Source organism: Malurus melanocephalus, unplaced genomic scaffold (assembly GCF_030028575.1).
Source record: "Malurus melanocephalus ecotype Western Australia unplaced genomic scaffold, MMel_1.1 scaffold_79, whole genome shotgun sequence".
In the NCBI taxonomy this organism is placed as follows: Eukaryota; Metazoa; Chordata; class Aves; order Passeriformes; family Maluridae; genus Malurus; species Malurus melanocephalus.
Window position 1 is genome coordinate 1,037,254 of NW_026623311.1, and position 9,872 is coordinate 1,047,125.

Here is a 9,872-nt window from a genome sequence, read left to right on the forward strand (position 1 = left end):
CAAGAAACAAGCATGGCTTTCAGCTTCAGTGGCCTGGGGTTGYACCCCAATTAATCTGTAGTATTCTTCACCTTACTGATCTTGGAGATTTAATAAGTATTTTTTTCCTGAATTTAAAATACAGTTTCACTCATGATAATCCAAAGGATAGACTTGCATGGAATTAAAACAAATTTCAGGGTAAAAAAAAAAGTGCATGTGGAAAATCAATTAAAACCAGCCTGTGTCAGATTTTAGTTATTGTGCTTTCCATTTTAGTTACAACACTGCTCATCTGGCAACTTTTTAAGTTAAAGGCTATTTCCTGAATCTAAAGTTGCTGGTACAATTCATCCTGTCCTCATCTTAGGAAGAAGAAATTTAAAAGAAAACAAGTGCTTATCTCTGGAAAGTAATGTTTACAACATTGGATTACCTGAATTTCATAATCAGAAATTATAGTCTCACCAGTACTAGTTGCCTGTGAGTTTGAAGTCAACCTGCTTTTCTTAGGTGTCTGGGACTACTGATTTGACTGAGATTCAGAGGTTACACTGCAAATAATTTGGTCTTACTATSTGTGTTAATTAATGGTAATACTTCTGGCATATATGTGAAGCTTTAAAGGTAACCAGACATATGGTATCATCAGCTGAGAGAATGGACAAATATTATAACACTGTTGTAATTAACTGATCTTTCAGGAATGGGTAGAAAGTAAATGTGTGTCTTTTTTAAGTTCAYTTTTGTTTTGAATTATGTAAATAGTTTTATATATACAGACTTAAGTTTAGCCAGATCTCTTGTAGAAAGCTGATCTAAAGAAATGGAGGGAACAATCTACCTACTCTTTTAATCATATGTTTTATTTATTTTTGTTCTAGTTTKCAAGTATGCCTGCCACAGGAAATGCGAAGAAAAGGTAGGCATGTTTTTTGGCCTTCCTTCTTGTTGTTGATCTGTGTGTATTCAAAGTTGAGACTGCAAAAGAAGCTGTATGAACTAATTAGGAATAAGACAATTATTAAATCTTATGCTTACCTGGGGTATTGTTCTTGCCATTAAAAAAAATAAATCCCAGTATAGTCAARACATTTGCACCAGTGGTTGAATTTCTCAATCTTCTCACAGGAGGACATTTTAAGTTGAAAACATCAAGTTAGTAGGTGAAATACTAACCACACAGTTCTGCCAGAAAGAAAAAAAATGTATTTGAGTGAATAAGGTATACATACACATCTGTATATCAGCCCCCATGCGTGTTTGTTAACACACACAACTTGTACAGCAACAGAGATTTAAAGGCAAACTTTTGGCGTTGGATTATAAAAACTATAAGCATATTATTAATTTTCAGTGATTACTGTAGTTTCCCCCAGTTGTCTTTCATTACTAGGTTTTTGTTACTTTTGAAAATCTTCAAGTTTCTTTCACACAAGATGAGATCAGTAGTTCCGTGGTCTCACGTGTCTTACTTTCCCCATTGCTAGATCTGTGTAAATCAGAGAAATTTACAGATGCAGTCTAAATCTAGCAGTCTTGGAGGGCTTTATTTTGCCAGAAGCACCTTTGTGGCATAATATTCCCTGCTTTTAACTTAAACTTTTGATTAGTACTTGCTATCTTATTAGGACAGAATTTTTTACAGTCTCTTCTGGAGACCACAGATTTAATATCTGTGTTGTTAACTTGATGTTTGGCTTTACGCAAACGATTTTTTGGGTCAGTGCATCCAGGGTGGATACATGACTTGGAGATTTTGCAGGACATTTTGGGAAATTCTAGTAAGTCAATTTGCTGAGCATCTCCCATTTGGAGTGAAAATGGTACATGGGCATTTGAAAATCACTGTGTTGTGTGGTATGCTGTGCAAACTCAGAATTCGGGKTTTTTTAATGAAATAAGATGATGAAATATACACAGTGGTAATTAAATTTGCCAGTAAGCTATTACCTTTTAAAGGATTTCATCACCTATATGCATTCAATAATGATTGGTAATAATACTGTAGTGATGGTGGTCTATTGGTAAAGCAAAACAGTTTAGTAGAGAGATACACTTTTTGTTAGATCAGATGGTGTAACAGATCCCTCTTTGCATGGTAGTTTTGATTCTCCAAATAGTACTTGTGGTATGGAATTGTACCAGTCGTGTAAGAAAGAGTCTGGTTTGTTAATATTGGTAGCGTGCAGGTTTGCTTGGGTAGGTAGACATAGAGTTTCCAGATTCTGGAGAGACTTKTAAGTGATTCTTTAAGCTTGTTTTGGAGATGAATTATTTCATAKGTATGCCTTATGTTTAAAACAGGAAACTGTCATTTCAACTCTCAGCCATTTGAGTGTTGAGTGTTGAAAAGGCTAGTATATGGAGTGACGAAAGTATGTAACAACCTAACATCAAGATATTAGCCTGTTTTATGATAACTGAATAACTGAAATGAAATTGTTAGCATGTATTACAGAATATAAAAAACACAAGACCAAAATTAATAAAAAATTATTTCTTACAAGAGGCTTATGTTATGATTTTCAGAGAAGCAGTAGATCAGCACATAGCTTAAATTCAGAATTTTTCTGAGTATTTTTTTTCTGACTGCTTTCTAAGGCTCATGGCTTTTGCAACCATCAGTGTAGCGTGCATTGGCAGTGCAACCCTATTGCTCTAGGCTCAGAAGCTTACTATAGGTTAATAAACACATGATTGTATCTGTAATGGGACTTTTTTAGTGTTTTGGTTGTACATACTYATAGTGAGTTGTTGTCCTACTGATATATTGTGTGTACTCACCAAGGAGACCTGATGAATCATACGGTGCTGCAAGCTGGTAGAAAAGACAGCCCAAAGATGCTGCCCTGTGTAATACCCGGATGTGSTTAACAGACTGGGTAATAGGGATGCCTCTTCTGATCATGGGAAGTTCTCAAAAACTTGTCATTGTCCTTGCACAGATTAAACTATTGTAATGTATTTTCTTTTGCAGCAGGCTTATTTAGAAACTAGACCCAGCTTCTCAAATTTCAATGTGTTTCAACCAACACATAATWCCATCTCAGTTTACTATTAAAAATACTTTGTACTTTAGTCATCTGTGCTTTTTTAAGGGATGGGGGCAGAAAACYGTTCTAGAGGAAAGTATTTGCTGTTCCTGTCTATATTGTGTTTTAAAATGCTCTCTAATAGGCYGTGTTTTTTATTTCACTCTGAATAAAACTGTAAGAACGAGTTCTTGAAGAATTTTGTTCTGTGTTACAAAACCAGTTCATTTTGTTGACTATCTAGTATGGGCTCAGTTTGTGCCTGTTTAACTTGGAAATGTTTCTCTATTGCAATTTGTTCAGATATACTTACCTAATTAGTGTTCCCTGACATTTTTGAAGCTGCAGCATGTCTTATGCCCCAGAGCTTTGCTCTGGATTTTGTTCTGGRAACTTCTCTTTTTTTTGGTAGCTTTTTATTGGCACATGTCTCTCTATGTATGATGTAGGAATATTTCTTTGTTCCATCACAATACTTYCACTTATCTCTCTGTCCTGTGATACCATTTTTTCACATATTTTGGTTCTCCTATGTGTATTAGGTATGTGGTATAGAGCTCAGTCACTGAAAGTCATCATCTCATGACTGTAGCCAAATTTTGTCCTTTGAAGTCTGGAAATTTGAAAACTAGTTTCCATCTTCCTTCTTGTAGGTAGATTGAAAGCTGGAGGGGAAACCTCTTGAACATGTTTCTTTGACTTGTTTCTTATATGTTAATTCTTCCTCTTGAGAACTGACTGATTTTATTAAGTTTGTAAAAAAATGCTTAAATTCTCTTAGAATCCAGTTTGTTTATTGAAGTCTTTGGCTGAGTCAGATGTGATGCAGCTTTATGCCTTTGCATCTATCCTTTATTCAACCTAGAAGATGCTTTTGCTATGCTTAAGCCAAAAAGACGTTTTGTTTACATAATACAGATTGAGTCTTTGCAAGTTAGAAATGATTATTCAAGCAAACTAGTATCCTAAACAGAAGGCTGTATGGTTTTTCCAGCTGCAGTAAAACAAATTTATTATTTATGGGTTTGATTCATCTTCCTTCAGACTTCAGCACATTGTCTTAAACATCTCAGTGGAATGCAAATCAAATCAAAGCATCAGAATTTTGTATTATTAATCTGTTGTTGTGTTTTTGGTTTGTTTTGTGTATTTGTTTTTGTTTGTTTTTCTTTTTGTAGAGAAATTACAGTTTTATGTTTTTAGCATTTTTTTTATTTATAAACTCACCAAAATTWTTTTAATCATAGGAGTTATAAACTCCAAATTGGCACTTTGTCCTGCTATTTTTCTCATAGGCCTTATTTTTTCTAATTTTTTTCCTAGGCATTTGTGTTGAAAAGATGTAATTATTCTCTTCACAATGTTTTTCCTTTTTGCTGAAACTGTTTAAGATGTTAATGATGGAGATGATTAAAAGAGGGCTCCACATTACTCCCCAAGTTCATTGTGATACCCTATTTTTTTCTTTCTTTATCTCTTTAACAGTTTAGGAAATAAAAACATGATTGCAGAAAAATGCATAGAAATAAACTAAAACCTAACTTCAGTTAATGAAAAGAACATGACTAACAGCAGTAGAAGGGAGAGTGACAATAATCACAGCTATAAAATTTATCAAGGAGTGATTGTTTTAGTCCTGGGTTATTCAACTTGTATTCTGAAAATGAAGAACTTCCTATCTACATGTCTAGATATATCTGCATGTATAGACACACTAATATTGGTCACATAGTCTTTGTACATTTAAAGCACAAGCTGTCTTGGCTCTCATACATCTCTATTAGCTTTTGTCATTTGGGTACTTCTTGCACAGGTTTGTGAATAAACCTTATTCTTTCTTGGGTCAGGTTGTTGAGGTCATGCAGCTGGGCTCTGGCTCTTGCAGAGAATGGGTATGAAGGCATAATTTTACCCTGTGAAGAGTATCAGTGGCCCTTGGCAGTCCAGCTGGACAAGTACTTGGGGGAATCACATGGTGCATTGCCATATGACAATTTCTCTTGTGTGTTTTTGGAGCAAAAAGGAAAGATCTTTCTTTTATGTCAAATTTAGGAAAAGTGATGCTATAATTTTCGTCCTTGCCAGGAGTTCAGAGGCGTGTCATGTGGATGATTGCTTCATTTACCTTCCTGAAATTTAGGTTATACTCTTGAAATGTTGTCTAATGCAATAGTTTCCACCAAGTGGCTGACAGAAATGCATGAACATGTTCCCTCTACCATATGTATTTGTCTTTGTAAGACATACAAACAAAGCAACTGTGTGAGATACTCTTTTTATTTTATTTCCTAGTCTGGCTTCTCTGTAAACAAAAGTGTGATGTAATGCTCTGTAATTAGTTCTAGCTGGAAYGTTCACTGAGCTTCATCTGAAATTCACCGTTATCTGATGCATCCTGGTCCATCTTTTAAACAGCTCAATTAACTTAGAATTGAGTTATGAAAAATGCAGTGGTAGTCATATAATAACCAAAACTGTATTTCATTTGTGATTGTGCATTAGTTTCATGATTTCCTACTTGTTGAAGTAATGTCCTACTTGAAAAAAAAAGCCCAACAAACTAACCAAATCAACAAGCTCCCTCCCCAGATATCTTACCTTTACTTCTCTTTAATCTTAGGAACACTGAATCTAGTGTTTGTTTTTCTATATGCTTCAGGTTTTGCCTTTATGCCTTCTGTATCAGGAATTTAATTTAGTTTAAATCCTAATCTCAAGTCTGTATGCTTGATTTTCTTTGAGATTTTTGTTTGGGTGCTTTTTATGTTTTTAAAGAAAGATTTTAAAGATGATTTTCTGTTCAAAAGTTCTTCATTTCTGTATTGCCCCAAGTTATGTGACCAGAAGGGTGGTGACTTCTCATTCTCTGCGTGGTGTGTTGTATGTCCTGATTGCAGGACTGTTCATTGTTAATGAGTGAAGTATGTTCAGGGGCATTTCTCTGGACTTCCCCTGGCACTGTAATAAAAAATTTTGACTTGTAGTCTAAGACAAGGAGACTGAAAGAAAAATTAACTGAATTTAATGTAAGTGCACTGTGGTCCATCTTGTTATATTAGTAGTTCCATTAGGAAGCTGCAAGCAGGGAAGAGACTCGTAGTAGAAGTGAGAAGCAGAGGGCTGGACTCTTCAGAGTGGTGGTGTGGCATTTTGAGTTCAAGTGAAAAATAAAAGTCACCGAGGTTTCCAAGGTTACTGTGTTCCTGCTAATGTCTTATCTTTGGTGCTTCTTTGATTACTACAGTGAAATTGTTGGAAGTTTAGTCTAGTATGTTCATGGTGATACTTGGTCAATTTGGAAAGGGAAACAACTGTATCTTGCATGCTGCCATTTCTGAAACTAGGGCTAATGTTCTCTCTGTTRGAGGGTAATCTTTCTTTCTCTCTTTTGTATCTGATTTGCATGCTGTATCAGCTTGGCAATGACAGAATTCAGCATGTGTATTCAAAAAACCGTACAAAATTAGAGCAGAAGCCAAATTTGCAAAATGTCAAATAGTGTGATATTTTTGAAGGAGATGGCTTCTACTTTGGAAGTGACAGTTTAAACATAGTGTTTCTTTTGAACTTTGTAAATTTCTTTCATATTTCAAGCACTACAGATAATGTGTCAGATTTTCTCAGAAAAATGAAGGTAATTTTGGGGAAAGAGACACAAACAAAATACCATAAACTTTTCACATGAATGGCAAGGGTTTGTCAATAATTACATGGGTATTTTTAAGTGATTTTGAAGTAAAGGTCTTAAAATTTTAAAAATAATTGAGCAACCTGAAAAATATATTTGATTTGCTGAGATCAGCAAAATACTCCCAACTTTTATACCTTAGTTAATATGGCACTGGTAAAAGTGAAAATTAAGATTGTCATGATCAGCAGTGGCCCACATTGGTCCACTTGGTGTTGTTATTTCTCGAATAGGTTCATGTGACTTTGTTTATTTTGTGGGTATGGGTTCTCCTTATCCTTTGCAGATTATGGGCCAGGGGAATCAAGGACTTCAATGAAAAATTTCATTTTGCTGTTTTCAGGAGAGAGCTGTTTGAATAAACCTCTGCGGTTGACACATATTTTCTGGGAATCCATAAATCCAAACACGTTCAGTAAGGCTGAAGTCTTCTTTTCCTTCCTAGGCATTGTTTTGCATTCATATTACCATGCCTGCAACCCTATTAGTACTGCCTGGCATTGGGCTGAAATAAAAATGTTTGCAGTTGAAGTGCATGGGATTACTGTATGAGTACAGTACATTACAATTATGTGACTTACTGACATTCTTAGCTCAAAGGAAGTCTTCAGATTTTTCCTGATTATACCTAGAAGCAATATTTTTCAGATCTTCCCACCCACAAAAATATTTTGCCCTGTTAGATATGCTATCAATGTAGTGAACTGTGTAATGAATAAATCTTCATATTCAAGTTCAAGTTCAACCAGAACTGTAAGCTATTGAGGGACATAACAACTTTGTGAAAAACGAGATTCACTTTCTTATTAAAATTTAAAGGGTTTTAATAAATGACAATAGGGTACATAAAAGCAAAAGGATATGGCACCGGGTGCTTGRCGATCTGCCAGAGGCACCCTTGCTATTGACATGAGACATCTTTAAATACATTTCATATTGCATCAGCTTAATGCCTATTCATAGGCATTTATGCATATTCAAACTTTTCCAGGAGCTGTTTAGCATGGCACCTCCTCCGGTGTAGCCCCCTGTTCCGTGGTTTCAGTAGATGACAGTTGTTGATAGGGAAGTGTCCCTAGCAGGGGCCCCTGGGCTGTCCATGCAGATAAGCCCGTCCAAAGGTTGGGGTCTCACCAGCCAGACTCCTCTGCGCAGCAAAGGACGAACATTCCAAGAGCTCCGACCAGAGACCTTTCACTACACATCCCAAAGCCTCTGTTCCTTCCACCCCCACCCTTCCGCTGTCAGGGTCTGTGCTGGTCTGKYAGCTGATASCCCTGGGGCGATGGCCTCCCCACCCYRAAGGTGCCAAGCATCTTTGTGAATGTATGCCTTCTTTTCCCCAGCTCTGAGCTGCTTCTTATCTTTAAGGACCATTGCCATCAGGGCCCCACTCAGGGATTTTTTTGGTGACTTTCCTTGCAGCTTTTGTATAGGTTTGCTATAATATTAAAAAAAAACATAACTAAACTTCTTCTACAAATAAGACAGTATTATATCATGATGYGCAACACATAGCATCTACCTTTAATCTCTGCAAGAACTAACACTACAATACGTGTTTAACACACACATAGCACTCATCTTAACATTTGCAAAAGCCAACACTATAATATGTGTTTATAACAAACTTGAAATTGCTTTTTATGGGCATAAACCTTGTAAGTAGAAGTGCTGTCCTGGAGCATTGGGTTTTTTCTAATCACTTTGCTGGGGCTTAAAAAATGCAAATTTATGCTAATGTTTTTAGATGAGAGCTCTTATTTAGACTTAGAGTTTCATATGGTTGGTTGTGTTGTGTAAGACCCAGCTGGTGCATGTATAACTTTGAGGCTGAGTTTTTTCCCTTGCTGATTTTCATTTAAAATAAATAAATCTGTTGGCAAGGGGAAAAGATGCTGAGATGAAATTAGTGAGACAGAAAACCAAAATGATTTCTGCTTTTCTTTGTTCACCACCAAAATATGGGTGAGTTGCTTTTTCATGATGGATGTGAACTTTCCACTAGAAATCTTACTCTGCTTTATAGTATTTTGAGGAACACTGGGTTTTTTTTGTTTGGCTGTTGTTTTATCCTCCCATGACCTATTCTGTTCTGGCTGATTTGGGGAAGAACCTCTTCACTTGCCAAGTTATTTGCTGACTAGCTCTGATCCTTTCTGTGTAGATGCAAGAGATCTCACACAGACTTGCTGTGTAACTTCTTTATAATTTTTTTTTGAGGAGAAGTAAAATGACATCCTTTAGCCTTTGAAAGTGGGATCAAAGAACCTGGGAATGAGGCTGTAGATGGATGGTTTTCAACTGTAGGGAAATAAAGCAAAAAACCAAAATGACCCCAGACTAATTTTTGATTTTTGTTTCTTTACCAACAAGTTTGATATGTGACTCCTGCCTTCACGTCTTTCTGTGATGTTGAGTAGAAAAGACTGACATTGCTGCCTTCTGGTGCTGTTCTTTACCACATTCCTTTCTTCCCTGTACTATGTGATAAAAAAACACACCCATGCCTCTGCCCCATTTTAACCAATGCTTATCTTTAATTCTTTTATTTGATGGGCATAGATCTGTCCCAGATCTTAAATGTGCCCTAGATGCACTGAAACCTGTGGGCTGAGCACTGATAACTGCACTTTTTTGTGACAAAATTTCTGCCTCCTAGCCCAAAAACTTCTGATAGTGTTGACTGACGTGCCATTTATGACCACAGGAACCATAATGCCTGTAGCTCTTATCACTATTGCTCAGATGTTGGAAGCAGACTGAAACCCTGAAAAATCAGACCAATATATATGTTATAGGTCCAGAATTCTGGGGTACAGCCTATCTGGTGCACAGTTTGTTTCCATTGAAGAAAATCCAATCCATGCTGATAGTTTGTTCCTTTGGGAGAGGCAAATGTTAGGAGAGCAAAGAACTCCTTTGCTTCCTGGCCCTCTCCCCATCTGGTAATGTTGCAAGTTTTGTTTGGCTTTGCAAATGAAGAATGTTTTCTCATGGGTATTGTACCAAAATATATAGGATTGTACCAAAATATATATGTATGGAATCCTGAAAGGGTAGCATAGTTCCCTGATCTATGCCTCATTAAGCTTTTAGAGGTCAGATCTGGTACAAAGAAAGCAGAAGTTAAGTCTCAAAAAGATATATACAATTGTCAAAATTAGTTG

At 36.3% G+C, this 9,872-nt stretch overlaps 1 protein-coding gene across 4 annotated transcripts in view; it reads left to right on the plus strand.

Annotated features, from left to right (window-relative positions):
* Positions 1-861: 861 nt before the first annotated feature.
* Positions 862-9,872, plus strand: part of TNS3 (tensin 3) — a 141,602-nt gene continuing 132,591 nt past the window's right edge. For all 4 annotated transcript variants that reach the window (XM_057367470.1, XM_057367473.1, XM_057367476.1 and 1 more), the window contains exon 1: positions 862-901. The gene's annotated coding sequence lies outside the window, so the exon portion shown is untranslated. The remainder of the gene's footprint in view (positions 902-9,872) is intronic.